A 14,832-nucleotide genomic window follows, 5' to 3' on the forward strand; every position below is an offset into this window, starting at 1 on the left:
TGGGCCCAGCTCCAACCGTTGTGGCCGTTTAGGGAGTGAACCAGAAGATGGAAGACCTTTCTCTCTGTAACTCTCTCTCTCAAATAAATATAAAAATCTTTAAAAAAAAAAAAAAAGGGGGGGGGGCCGGCGCCGTGCCTCACTAGGCTAATCCTCCACCTTGCGGCGCCGGCACACCGGGTTCTAGTCCCGGTTGGGGCACCGGATTCTGTCCTGGTTGCCCCTCTTCCAGGCCAGCCCTCTGCTGTGGCCAGGGAGTGCAGTGGAGGATGGCCCAGGTGCTTGGGCCCTGCACCCCATGTGAGACCAGGATAAGAACCTGGCTCCTGGCTCCTGCCATCGGATCAGTGCGGTGCGCCGGCCGCAGCGCGCCGGCCGCGCCGGCCGCGGCGGCCATTGGAAGGTGAACCAACGGCAAAGGAAGACCTTTCTCTCTGTCTCTCTCTCTCACTGTCCACTCTGCCTGTCAAAAAAAAAAAAAAAAAGGGGTGTGTGTGTGTGTGTGTGGGAGAAAGTGTAGGTTCTACCACTGATTTAGCTGTTTATTCCATAGTTTCATCAAATCTTCAAGTCAGACTCTATACCTCATAAAAGATATATACTAGCATTGTGGCGTGAAGGTGAAGCTGCCACTTGCCGTACATCATCCCATTTGGGCATCGGTTCAAGTCCCAGTTGCTCCACTTCCAATCCAGCTCCCTACTAATGTGCCTGGGAAGACGTGGGAGAAGCTCCCGGCTCCTGGCTTCAGCCTGGCCCAGCCCCAGCCATTGCAGCCATCTGGGAAGTGAACAAGCATATGGAAGATCTCTCTCTCTCTCTCTCTCTCTCTCTCTCTCTCTCCCCTGTCTTTCTCTGTAACTCTGCCTTTTAAATGAATAAAATAAATCTTTTTTAAAATTTATTTGACAGATAGAGTTACACAGTGAGAGAGAGAAACAAAGAGAAAGGTCTTCCTTCCGTTGGTTCACCCCCAAAATGGCCACTACGGCCAGAGCTATGCCGATCCGAAGCCAAGAGCCAGGTGCTTCCTCCTGGTCTCCCACATGGGTGCAGGGGCCCAAGCACCTGGGCCATCCTCCTCTGCCCTCCTGGGTCACAGAAGAGAGCTGGACTGGAAGAGGAGCAACTGGGACTAGAGACGGAGCCCATATGGGATGCCAGTGCTGCAGGCGGTGGATGAACCAAGTGAGCCGTGGCACCAGCCCCAAATCTTTTTTTTTTTTTTTTTTAAAGATATATACCTTAAAACCAGAATCCGCTGGCGCCACGGCTCACTAGGCTAACCCTCCGCCTTGCAGTGCCGGCACACCAGGTTCTAGTCCCGGTCAGGGCGCCAGATTCTGTCCCGGTTGCCCCTCTTCCAGGCCAGCTCTCTGCTGTGGCCAGGGAGTGCAGTGGAGGATGGCCCAGGTACTTGGGCCCTGCACCCCATGGGAGACCAGGATAAGTACCTGGCTCCCGCGGCGGCCATTGGAGGGTGAACCAATGGCAAAGGAAGACCTTTCCCTCTGTCTCTCTCTCTCACTGTCCACTCTGCCTGTCCAAAAAAAAAAAAAAAAGAAAAGTATCTGATCTTATTCCTGAAGAGTGATGCCTTGACTTTCTCAGATGGTAATACATATCTTCCCTAGCAGTAAGACAGAACCAATCTTTTTTAATATTTACCAACAAGAGGTTGTAAGGAAATTAAATGAGGTAGGGGTGGGCTTTTGGCTTAGCAATTAAGATGCTGGTTAGGATGGACATGTCCTAAATCAGACTGCCTGAGTCTGAGTCCAAGCCCCACCCCCAATTCTATATCCCTGCTAACCTGTACCCTGGAAACCAGTGATGTCGCAAATAGTTGGGTTCCTGTCCTCCATGTGGGAGACGTGGATTGGGTTCCCCTCTCCCAGCTTCCATCCTATAGCTGTTACAGGTGTTTGGGAGTGAACCAGCAAATAGGAGCGCTCTCCTGTCTCTGTCTGCCTCACAAATAAAGTGTTTTAAAATTAAGTGAGGAAGGGCCAATGCTGTGGCACATCAGGTTAAAGCCACCGCCTACAGTGCCGGCATCCCATATGGACACTGGTTTGAGTCCCGTCTGCTCCACTTCTGATCCAGCTGTCTGCTAAGGCCGTAGAAGATGGCCCAAGTCTTGGGCCCCTGCACCCATGTGGGAGACCTGGAAGAAGCTCCTGGCTCCTGGCTTCGGATCAGCACAGCTCCAGCCATTTCGGTCATCTAGGGAGTGAATCAGTGGGTGGAAGTCCTTTTTCTCTCTCTCTATCTCTGCCTCTCTGTAACTCTGCCTTTCAAATAAATAAATACATAAATATTTAAAAAAGAAAAAAAAGAGGTTGTTGTCAGCCTCTGTCAAATAGTAAAAAAATAAATAAAAAATAAATAAATAAAATTAAGTGAGGAAAAGGGCCCCACTTTAATTTTGCTAGACCAAATTTACTCGGAATTTCTCATCTTCCAAGCTATGATTCTACTCTCTGCAATGATCAGGTAGCTTCATGTTAAGAAGGGTGAGATTCTGAGCCACTGGTGAGCTCAAATCCAAACTCCTGTTTTTCTAGGGGGTAGACAAACACCACTTTTTACTGATGTATTTTATCTATGACTACTAATGGCTGTATGCTCAGATAACTTCATGGTTTTGTACTGGAGTATCTGGCCCACAGTGCCCCAATCATAGGTCCTCCTGTGGAATCCCAGAATCTCAGGGCCATGCCTCTGAGCTGAGTCATGGGCTCGATACTGAGTGGCATCCGTTGGGAGACAAACACCGTGCTGTTAGGCTTCTCCAGTGCAAACGAGACTCTGCTCACATAGTCCAGTGCAATCTTACCAGAGGCACATTCCTGCCAGGGTTTTCTTCGATAGCTGTCAGGATGATGAAGCAAATGAGCCACAGTCCACCAAAAGCACTACAGCTAGGTGTCAGACCCACTTTCTTGCTGATACCTACTGATCTGCCCTGGTTTGCTTGTGTAAATACTAAAATAATTCTATACAGATTGGTGATGGACTGCTGTCCTTAAGCTCCTGATTCCTGAGATCTACCAACCAAGAAGTTTACACTCAGCCCAATGGGGTGGGGCGGGGTGGGGGTGGGGAGAGCTCTCATCCTGCTACACTCTGATTGGCTCCCATTCTTACTGGTTAGTTACATTTTGGTATTAATCCTTCCCAACACGAATGTGCACCTAAAGGTAAATGAAATAACAAATGCGTATGCAGTCACTAGAGTTTACAGATACCACTTCTGGGTACATATGCTGCACAGCGAATTATCCTGAAACTTGGTGGCTCAGAATGACAATGTTTACGTACAAGTCTACATGAGGGTAGGACTTGGTGGAGCAATGTACCTTGGCTCCAGCTGGTGTTAGCTGGGATGGCTTGCAGGCTGGTGTCATAGTTAATGTCATGTGTCAATCTGGTTAGTTCACGATACCCAGATATTTGGTCAAACATCAATCCAGATGTTGCTGTAAAGGTAGTGCTATTTTGTTGCTGTTTTTAAGGTAGACTTTGAGTATGAAGATTACCCTCCACAATGCGAACGGGCACCGTCCAACGTGTTGAAGGACTTCAGAGAAAAGACTGAGAAAATAGCAGACTGCCTTTGGACTTGAGCTTGCAACGTCGGCTTTCCCCCAGATCTCTCACTGGCTGTCTCCCCTGCAGAGGTTGGACTGGTCAGCCTCCACAATGCTTGAGTTTCTCAGGAGGGCACTGACTAACATAGCTGGAGACTAGACCCACCACTGCATCGTGAGCCTGGCAGGCAGTGCCAGGAAGACTTGAGCTAATTGAGACCAGGGGTCCCTGGGGTTTCTTGGCATGTGGCATTCCAACGGGGCAGCTTCCAGTGAACTTCTTTCATGCCGGATCAGAATTCCCAGTGTGTCCCTGGAGACAGCACAAAGCAGAATCCGTATTGCTTTTGATGACCTCGCCTCTGAGGACACACTGCTGTGTGCCCTTCTGCTGGTCTACTGGTCTACTGTTTGAGGGAGTTACAAAGTTCTCACCAGGCTCCAGAGGAGGAAACACAGAGTCCATCTCGCACTGGAGGGGTGTCAGTATCACACTATGCGAAGAGCCTGTGGGATGAAACATACTGGTGTAGCCATCTTTGGAAATATATATATATATTTTTTTAGAGTAGGTTCTTTTTTATTTTTTTATTATTTTTTTATTATTATTTTTTTTGACAGGCAGAGTGGACAGTGAGAGAAAGAGACAGAGAGAAAGGTCTTCCTTTGCCGTTGGTTCACCCTCCAATGGCCGCCGCGGCCGGCGCACCGTGCAGATTCGAAGGCAGGAGCCAGATGCTTCTCCTGGTCTCCCATGGGGTGCAGGGCCCAAGCACTTGGGCCATCCTCCACTGCCCTCCCTGGCCACAGCAGAGAGCTGGCCTGGAAGAGGGGCAACCGGGACAGAATCCGGCGCCCCGACCGGGACTAGAACCCAGTGTGCCGGCGCCGCTAGGTGGAGGATTAGCCTATTGAGCCACGGCGCCGGCCTGGAAATATATTTTCTGTTTAGAATTACTATTACTCAAGACTCTAACTTTTAGAGTGGATCTACTTATTGAATAATTTTTCTTTTGTGACTGGAAATATTATTAAAGAAAGACCTGTGTACATGGAAACTTAATTGGAGGTTTTAAGGCCCCTATATTTTAGTATCTTGATTTTTTAATTTTTTTAAAAGATTTATTTCTATTTATTTGAAACAGTTACAGAGAGAAGTAGAGTCAGAGGGAGAGGTCTTCCATCTGCTGGTTCTCTCCCCAAATGATCGCAACAGCCAGAGCTGAGCTGATCCAAAGCCAGGATCCAGGAGCTTCTTCCTGGTTACCAATGCAGGTGTGGGGCCCAAGGACTTGGGCCATCTTCTACTGCTTTCCCAGGCCACAGCAGAGAGCTGGATTGAAAGTGGAGCATTCAGGACTTGAACCGGTGCCCATATGAGATGCCAGCACTGCAGGCGGAAGATTAACCCACTGCACCACAGCACCGGCCCCTTGATTTTTTATTTTTAGTCACATAAATTAAGTCCAAAGTAACACTATGAATTTTTCACATGACTATAAAGGACTAGAAAACTATCTTATAAAATAATAGTGAAATCAATAAAGTTACCATAGAAGATAATTTTTAATACATTAAAATTTTAGTTTTTACTTGAGATGCAGAGAAGAGGAGAAACAGAGACAGATGGAGAGAGAGCGCGTTTGCTGGTTAATTCTCCAAATGCCCCCTGTAGCCGGGCTGGATGAGGCTAAAGCTGGGAGCCAGGAACTAAGGCCAGGTCTTCTACATGGGTAGCAGGAACCCGACGACGTGAGTCATCGACACTGCCTCCCGTGGGCTGCACTGGTGGGAAGCTGCAGCCAGGTATGGACAAACACAACTCCAGCATCTTAACTGCTATGCTCAGTGCCCGCCCCCATGGAAGACAATCCACTTCAACAATGTTAGTATTATTTCAGCATTTCATTTCTTTTTTTTCTTTCTTTTTTTTTTTTTTTTTTTTTTTTTTTTTTTTTTACAGGCAGAGTGGACAGTGAGAGAGAGAGAGAAAGGTCTTCCTTTTGCGTTGGTTCACCCTCCAATGGCCGCCGCGGCTGGCGCACTGCGGCCGGTGCATTGCGCTGATCTGAAGGCAGGAGCCAGGTGCTTCTCCTGGTCTCCCATGGGGTGCAGGGCCCAAGCACCTGGGCCATCCTCCACTGCACTCCCTGGCCACAGCAGAGAGCTGGCCTGGAAGAGGGGCAACCAGGACAGAATCCGGCACCCCTACCGGGACTAGAACCCCGTGTGCCGGTGCCGCAAGGCAGAGGATTAGCCTAGTGAGCCACGGCACCAGCCAGCATTTTTTTTTAAAGATTTATTTATTTATTTGAAAGTCAGAGTTACAGAGAGGCAGAGACAGAGAGAGAGTTCTTCCATCTGCTGGTTCACTCCCCAGATGGCCGCAAGGGCCGGGGCTGGGCTGGTCTGAAGCCAGGAGCCAGGAGCCTCCTCCAGGTCTCCCATGTGGGTGCAGGGGCCCAAGGGCTTGGGCCATCTTCTACTGCTTTCCCAGGCCATAGCAGACAGCTGGATCAGAAGTGGAGCAGCCAAGACATGAACTGATGCCCATATGGGATGCCGGCCTGCAGGCGGCAGCTTTACCCACTACCCCACAGCGCCAGCCCCAACAGTGGGAATTTTTGTTCACTTCTAATAGCCATAAAAATTGGTACAACAACTTTGGAGAGTATTTTTGAAAGATGCAATAAAGTGCAAGGTGTGCCTATGACCCAACAATTTCACTCAGAATCCACATTCTCAAACTTGTTGTTACTGGACCATAATAAGATGAAGAGCTGGTACAGGATGTAATCAATGACATAACTAAGCATACTGCTTCGGTTAGCTGACCTTTCTAAGACAAGACTATCTGATGCAGGAAGAGCTATGTTGATTTTTTTTTTTTTTTTTTGACAGGCAGAGTGGACAGTGAGAGAGAGATAGAGAGAAAGGTCTTCCTTTGCCGTTGGTTCACCCTCCAATGGCCATTGTGGCTGGCGCACTGTGGCCGGCGCACCATGCTGATCTGAAGGCAGGAGCCAGGTGCTTCTCCTGGTCTCCCATGGGGTGCAGGGCCCAAGTACTTGGGCCTATGTTGATTTATAGTCTGACATAGCTCCTTATCCCAGCATATACTGTATTAAACAGTTCACAGCTATCAGAAACCAAGGTACACAAGGAAAGTAACTAACAACATTTTTTATGGAAGCATTGTGTATTATAGCAAAAAATTGAAAATAATGTGTTCATCAATAGGAAAATATATAAGCTGATATTCACACAATGAGATACTAAGCAGCAGTTAAAGTAAGTTAAAGAAAACCTCACAGAACTGGTACAGATTACTTAGGGATGCCTACAAATGTAGTGAAGAGTTTGTAAATGCTACAGAATAAAAAACACTGAAATCAGGAAGGTGGTCACATCTGAGGGAGCAGAGGGGGATTCATATATGGTCAGGATGACCACAGGAAGCTTCAGCTGTGTTGGTGACGTGTTAGTAAGTGTGGGTACATGCAGGCATTATTACTCGTTATAGTTTGCATTTCTAGGTGTTACATAATGTGCTAAAATGAAAGTAAATAAGAAAATATCATTTTTAAAATTTATGTGAGGAACAGGCAACATGGAAAAGGAAAGAGGTGTGAGAATAGAAGCTCACCCAGGGGCCAGCGCCGTGGTGCGGTAGGTTAATCCCCCGCTTGTGGTGCAAGCATCCCGTGTGTGTGTGCCGGTTCTAGTCCTGGCTGCTCCACTTTCAATCCAGATCTCTGCTATGGTCTGGGAAGGCAGTGGAAGATGGCCCAAGTCCTTGGGCCCCTGCACCCACGTGGGAGACCTGGAAGAAGCTCCTGGCTCCTGGCTTTGGATTGGCACAGCTCCAACTGTTGAAGCCAATTGGGGAGTGAATCAGTGGATGCAAGACCTCCCTGTCTCTCTCTCTGCCTCTCATTCTCTCTCTGCGTAAGTCTGACTTTCAACTAAATAAATAAATTTTTAAAAAAGAAATTCCCACTGCTGGGGACAGACACTCATTTCAGTGGTTATGCTGTCACATGGGATATGCACATTTAAATCCAAGTACCTGTTTTTATTTTTTTAAAGTTTCTTCTTTTATTTTTATTTATTTGAAAAGCAGAGCAGCAGATACAGATACAGATAGAGATAGATCTATCCAGTGGTTCCTTCCCCCAAATGCCTGCAACAGGCACGGCTAGGCCAGGCAGTAGCTAGGAGCCTGGGATTCAATCCAGATCAGCAGTGGGGTGGCAGGGACCCAAGGACTTGAGCCATCATTGGTGTTTCCTGGGATGTGCACTAGCAGGAAGCTGGATCAGAAGCAGAGCTGCCAGGACCTGCCCAGGTACGCCAATATGGGATGTGGGCGTCCCAAGCGGCAGCCTCACTGGCTGTGTCACAACGCCTACCCCAGTGAGTGCCTGGGGTAAAGTGCTGGCTCCACTCCCAACTCCAGCTTCCTACGGTGCATGGCTCGAGTACTTGGGTCCCTGCCACCCATGTGAGAGACCCAGGTTGAGTCTGCAGCTCCTGGCTTAGGCCTGTCCCAGCTCCTGTGAGAAAGAGAGAGAGAGAGACAGGGCACTCCCATTTTCAGATTCACTTCTCAAATACTCCTGTGCCCAGTTCTGGGCTGGAGCTGGAGCCAGGAGCCAGGAATATAGTCCCGGTCTCCCATATGAGTGGCAGGAGCTGATTACTGAGTAATCATGGCTCCTCCCACATCAGTGGGAAGCCGGAGTCAGGAGAAGAGCTGCAGCTGGGGATTGAACCCAGAACTGCACTTCCCAGGTGCATCAGCAGGGAGCTGGATGGGAAGTCGAGCAGCCAGGACTTGAAGTGGTGCCCACATGGGATGCTCGTGCTGCAGACTGGGGCTTTACCTGCTACGCCACAATGCCAGCCCCGCCACTTTTACTTTTACTTCTACTTTTCCTTTTCTTTTCTTTTTTTATTTGACAGATAGAGTTAGACAGTGAGAAAGAGAGACAGAGAGAAAGGTCTTCCTTCTGTTGGTTCACTCCCCAAATGGCTGCTACTGCTGGCAGTGCGCTGATCCAAAGCCAGGAGCCAGATGCTTCTTTCTGGTCTCCCATGCAGGTGCAGGGCCCAAGTACTTGGGCCATCCTCCACTGCCCTCCCGGGCCACAGCAGAGAGCTGGCCTGGAAGAGGGGCAACCAGGACTAGAACCCGACGCCCATATGGGATGCCGGCGCCGCAGGCGGAGGATTAACCAAGTGAGCCACGGCGCCGGCCCCTCCACTTTTTCTGAACACAAATAGTAGAGTACTATTCATGTGAACTTCTTTGTACAACAAGAATGATTTTGCAATGTATAATGATTCTTTTTTTAATATTTATTTCATTTATTTGAAAGAGTTATGTAGAGAGTTAGAGAGAGAGGAGAGAGAGAGGTCTTCCATCCTCTGGTTCACTCCCCAAATGACTGCAATGGGCGGAGCTGAGCTGATTCGAAGCCAGAAGCCAGGAGCTTCTTCAGGTCTCCCACGTGGGTGCAGGGGCCCAAGGACTTGGGCCATCCTCTACTGCTTTCCCAGGTGCATTAGCAGGGAGTTGGATCAGAAGTGGAGCAGTCAAGACTTGAAGTGGTGCCCATAGGGGAAGCCAACGCTGCAGTCCGGGGCTTTAACCCGCTGCACCACAGCACTGCCCCAGTATAATGAAAAAAAATTTTTTTTTTTGACAGGCAGAGTAGACAGTGAGAGAGAGAGACAGAGAGAAAGGTCTTCCTTTTGCCGTTGGTTCACCCCTCAATGGCCACTGCGGCCGGCGCACTGCTCCGAAGCCAGGAGCCAGGTGCTTCTCCTGATCTCCCATGCAGGTGCAGGGCCCAAGGACTTGAGCCATCCTCCACTGCACTCCCTGGCCACAGCAGAGAGCTGGCCTGGAAGAGGGGCAACTGGGACAGAATCCAGCACCCCGAATGGAACTAGAACCTGGGGTGCCGGCGCCGCAGGCGGAGAATTAGCCTATTGCGCCGGCCGGTATAATGATTCTTTAGTTAATCGGTTCCTTGGATTCTCCAGTAACCCTTAATGTCCCTCGTACTGTCCTCTACTCTGCTGCCACAGTTGCTGTACCTTTCAGGCCTGAAGTCAGCCCCAGGCTACTCGACCTCCCAGATTCTGGTGCAGGTAAACAGCTCTCTGTGCTGTCTCCAGCAAGCCCCAATTGCTAGCTTGGGGTACGCGGCAGCTCCGTCTGCACCCAGTGCTTCACCTCTATGAAGAAATCTTCAGTGCTGTGAAACTAGAATTTATCCATTCTTTCCTATCAGTGACCAGGTGGAAGGGTCTTTCATAAGGGGTCCAGAGGTCACTTAAGTGGGCTTATATTTCTCCTTTGAAAATGTGTATCCTGGGGCTGGCACTGTGGTATACCAGGTAAAGCCACCGCCTGCAGTGCCCGCATCCCATATGGACCCCAGTTTGAGTCCTGGCTGCTCCACTTCCAACCTAGCTCTCTGCTGTGGCCTGGGAAAGCAGTAGAAGATGGCCCAAGTCCTTGGGTCCCTGCACCCATGTGGGAAGATTCTGAAGAAGCTCCTTGCTCCTGACTTCAGAGCAGCACAGCTCCAGCTGTTGCTGCCAATTTGGGAGTGAACCAGCGGATGGAAGACCTCTCTCTCTTTCTCTCTGCTGCCCCTTTTCTCTCTGGGTAACTCTGACTTTCAAATAAATAAATTTTTTAGAAAAAGATAATGTACATCTTGAGGGTCCATTGTCACAACTTAATTTGGTTGCTGTTACCAATTTGTCTTAGGACCTCACTCGATAATTCCAATTTTAATATCCTTGTATAGTCAAATACAGTTAAATGCCACTTTTATAGAAATTCCTCTCTGTGTTTGAGACATTTAATTGGTTGAGTGTTCATGTACACAAATTCACAAGTACATACAAAATGATACTATCATCATCATCTATCTATACAACTATTTTATTTTATTGTCATAGAAAGTTCTTACTGATCAATTTTACTTTTTCTGCAATTCTGACCATCAGAATACCAAATCCCCTAGAAAATTTCAAAACTAAACACAAACACTGAGTCTAAAAAAAAAAGTAACAACTAAAGCCATCCTTAACTTTGGTGTGTGCACAGTTAGACTGGCAGACAGCTGGGGCTCTGACTGAAAGGTGAGGGACAAGATTACAGAGTAGGTTTGCCACTCAGTCTTGACATTTCATTAGGACTATTTCTAATGAACCCTGACATATAACTGTATTCGGTTAACAACAAATAGTGAATGGGGATGGCGCTGTGCCATAGGCTGTAAAGCCGTGGCCTTCAGTGCCAGCATCCATATGGGTGCCAGTTTGAGTCCCAGCTGCTCCACTTCTTCTTCTTCTTCTTTTTTTAAATTTATTTGACAGGTAGAGTTATAGACAATGAGAGAAAGATAGAGAGAAAGGTCTTCCTTCTGTTGGTTCACTCCCCAAGTGGCTGCTACGGCTGGCGCTGTGCTGATCCGAAGGCAGGAGCCAGGTGCTTCTCCTGGTCTCCCATGGGGTGCAGGGCCCAAGCACTTGGGCCATCCTCCACTGCCTTCCCGGGCCACAGCAGAGAGCTGGCCTGGAAGAGGAGCAACCAGGACAGAATCTGGTGCCCATATGGGATGCTGGCGCCTCAGGTGCAGGATTACCAAGTGAGACACGGCACTGGCCCCGCTGCTCCACTTCTGAGCCAGCTCTCTGCGATGGCCTGGGAAAGCAGTAGTAGTTGGCCCAAGTACTTGGGCCCTTGCACCTGTGTGGGAGACCCAGAAGAGGCTGCTGGCTTTGGATCGGCTTAGATCTGGCCATTGTAGCCATTTGGGGAGTGAACCAGCAGATAGAAAACCTTTCTCTCTCTCTCTCATCTCTATATCTCTATATCTCTATATCTCTACCCCTACCCCTACCCCTACCCCTACCTCTACCTCTACCTCTATCTCTCTTTAACTCTGCCTTTCAAGTAAATAAATCAAATCTTAAAAAAAAAAAAAAGAATGACACCATTATATTATCATAGGCTATCTCGCCACTATTTCTCAACATGTTGTCTAGAGATCAATATCAAATTTCACATTCCCAGGAGAAAAAAAAATGACTATTCACTCAAAATTTGGCTAAATTAACAAATATTCAATTTAATGCAATAAAAATTGAGTGCCTATGTAAGACACTGATTCAACTTGTTAAAAATAACCAGTATTTCTTTTTTAAACATTGATTTTTATTTATTTATTATTTGAAAGGCAGAGTTAAAGAGAGAGAGAGAGAGAGGTCTTCTATCCTCTAGTTCACTCCCTAATGGCAGCAACAGCTGGAGCTGGACCAATCTGAAGCCAGGAACCTGCAGCTTCTTCCAGGTCTCCCACGTGGATGCAGGGGCCCAAGGACTTGAGCCATCCTCCACTGCTTTCCCAGGCCATAGCAGAGAGCTGGATCGGAAGTGGAGCAGCTGGGACTTGAACTGGCGTCCACGTGGGATGCCAGCACTGCAGGCAGTGGCTTTACCCGCTGCGCCACAGTGACAGCCCCTATTTATTTATTTTAATTTTATTTGAAAGGCAGAGAAAAGGGTTGGGGGGAGAGAGACAGACACAGAAACAGAGACACACATGCAGCAAGAGAGCCTCCATCTACTGATCCACTTCCCAAATGCCTACAGGAGCCAGGGCAGCGCCACACCCAAGCTAGCAGCCTGGAACACAGTCCAGGTCTCGCATGTCAGGGAGGGGCCCACGCACTTGAACCACCCCCTGCTGCCTCCCTGGTAGCTGCATGAGAAGTAAAGGAGTCAGAACTTGAATCTCACGTTCTGATACAGGGCGCGGGAGTCCCGAGTGCCACCTTAACTACTGTGCCAAACGCCTACCCCAATCACCAACATTTCTCAACATCAGTTACGTGCCTTTCCGTGTTTTATTCCTTTTAATCCTCATAGAGCTCTATAAGATAACTTGCATTGCAATCTCCAGTGTATAGACACAAACACGGAGGCACAGAGGTCAAGTAACTTGACCTAAGCAGTGTGGCTGGTAAGTTTCTAGCTAGGCTTCAAACCCAGTCCTGTTTGACTCCAGAGTTCACGTGCTTAGTCCAGTATAAGGAGACAAAGGGCTTTACAATCTAGCACGATGATGATGTGTAAGGTAACGCAGACTATCCATGGTAGACAGGGCCCTAAGGGAGACGCACAGCCTTATGGAGTTCAAGGGCGGGAAAGTGCCTGCGAAATGTGAGCCATGGTGCCATTTTTCTGTAGCAGGTAGTCTCTGGGCTGGTACTTAAAGACTGTGGCAAAAACTGCACTGGGGTCATGCACAAGGCTCCCACGTGTGTGGCAAGGACCCAATTACTTGAGTCATTGCTGCTGCCTCCCAGGGTCAGCATTAACAGGAAGCTGGAGTCAGGGTCAGGAGCCAGGGGAAGAGAACCCAGGCACTCCAAAAATGGATGCAGGTGCACTAACAGGTATCTTAACTGCCAGGCCAAACACCTGCCCTGATAGGGGTTATGTACAATCCTAAGACGACCTGACAAGGCAGCTGTCACGAGCTTTGCTTTGCAGACAATAAGATGGACGTTCCTGAGAGGTCACAGGGTAGGTGAGTGCCAGAGCCAAGATGTGCATCAGATTCTTCCCGACATCACACCACTGCTTTCCTGCCTGTTACTGCCCTGCTTCAGGGAGATGGAAACACAGAGTGGTGCCATACTGAGAAAAGCCGCGATGGCTGAGGTGAGAAGTTTTTATTTAACTTGGCAGGTTGAGATAGGGCAGGGACAACACTCAAGCTGGAGTCTGGGAATTCTATGAAATCATTGGGTCAGTGGGAGTGAAATGGCTGAGTTAGAAGCAGTGGTGCAAGTGAACAAAAGGGGAGGATATACAAGAACTCTACACTGATGGCATTTAGAGACCTTGAACTCTACAGTGATGGTATTTAGAGACCTTGTAATCGCAGGACAAAGGCAAGCACACAAAGAGGTATAGGGCCGCCGCTGTGGCACAGCAGGTAAAGCCACCAGCTGCCTGCGGTGCTGGCATCCCATATGGGTGCCGGTTCCAGTCCCGGCTTCTCCACTTCCGATCCAGCTCTCTGCTATGACCTGGGAAAGCAGTAGAAGATGGCTCAAGTCCTTGGGCCCTGCACCTGCGTGGGAGACCTGAAAGAAGCTCCTGGCTCCTGGCTTTGGATTGGCCTAGCTCTGGCCATTGCGGCTGTCTGGGGAGTGAACCAGCGGATGGAAGACTTCTCTCTCTCTCTCTGCCTCTACCTCTCTGTAACTCTGCCTTTCAAATAAATTAATTAATTAAAAAAAAAAAAGAAGTATATAACATTTCTGAACTTTTGAGCCTCTTGGTTCTCAATGGCCAGCAATAGAAATGCAGGGGCCAGGGGCCGGTGCCGTGGCTCACTAGGCTAATCCTCCGCCTTGCGGCGCCGGCACACTGGGTTCTAGTCCCGGTCGGGGCGCCGGATTCTGTCCCGGTTGCCCCTCTTCCAGGCCAGCTCTCTGCTGTGGCTAGGGAGTGCAGTGGAGGATGGCCCAAGTGCTTGGGCCCTGCACCCCATGGGAGACCAGGAGAAGCACCTGGCTTCTGGCTTCGGATCAGCGTGGTGCGCCGGCCGTGGCGGCCATTGGAGGGTGAACCAACGGCAAAAGGAAGACCTTTCTCTCTGTCTCTCTCTCTCACTGTCCACTCTGCCTGTCCAAAAAAAAAAAAAAAAAAAAAAAAAGGCAGGGGCCAGGAAGAAGAGCTGGCTTTGTAGGAATGCAGAGAGACAAAATGGTAAACTTTAGTCATGGTATAGTGTTGGACAGATTACTTCATTAGAACCCATTTCTTATTTTTTTAAAAGTGAGTCTACTGAATAAAGTGGTTGTACACATTCAGGAAAACACCATGAAAAACATCTCCACTGCTTGATACCTCAAAGATGGGAAAATTCAAATAGCACTTTCCTTAGGTGATGTTTCTGGCTACCACGCGGAGGGCTTGGGATCTCCCTATTTCCTGTCTTCCCCCGGGACACACTACACGTTGCACACGTGCGTGGGACTGCTGTGCCTCCCCACTCAGCTCCCACTCGGGCCCTACAGACAGGGGCCAGTTCGGCGTCATTTGCAGAGAGATGTCTCCGACAGGGGACGGAGTTCCCCACGCACAGACCGGGGACGTGTGGACACACATCCCAGAAACGGCGCCGACCCCTGAGGG

At 48.9% G+C, this 14,832-nt stretch overlaps 1 long non-coding RNA gene across 1 annotated transcript in view; it reads right to left on the reverse strand.

Annotated features, from left to right (window-relative positions):
- LOC138850471 (uncharacterized) overlaps positions 1-14,832 on the reverse strand; it is a 35,584-nt gene that overhangs the window by 19,200 nt on the left and 1,552 nt on the right. The window lies entirely within an intron of this gene.

Source organism: Oryctolagus cuniculus, chromosome 7 (genome assembly GCF_964237555.1).
Source record: "Oryctolagus cuniculus chromosome 7, mOryCun1.1, whole genome shotgun sequence".
In the NCBI taxonomy this organism is placed as follows: domain Eukaryota; kingdom Metazoa; phylum Chordata; class Mammalia; order Lagomorpha; family Leporidae; genus Oryctolagus; species Oryctolagus cuniculus.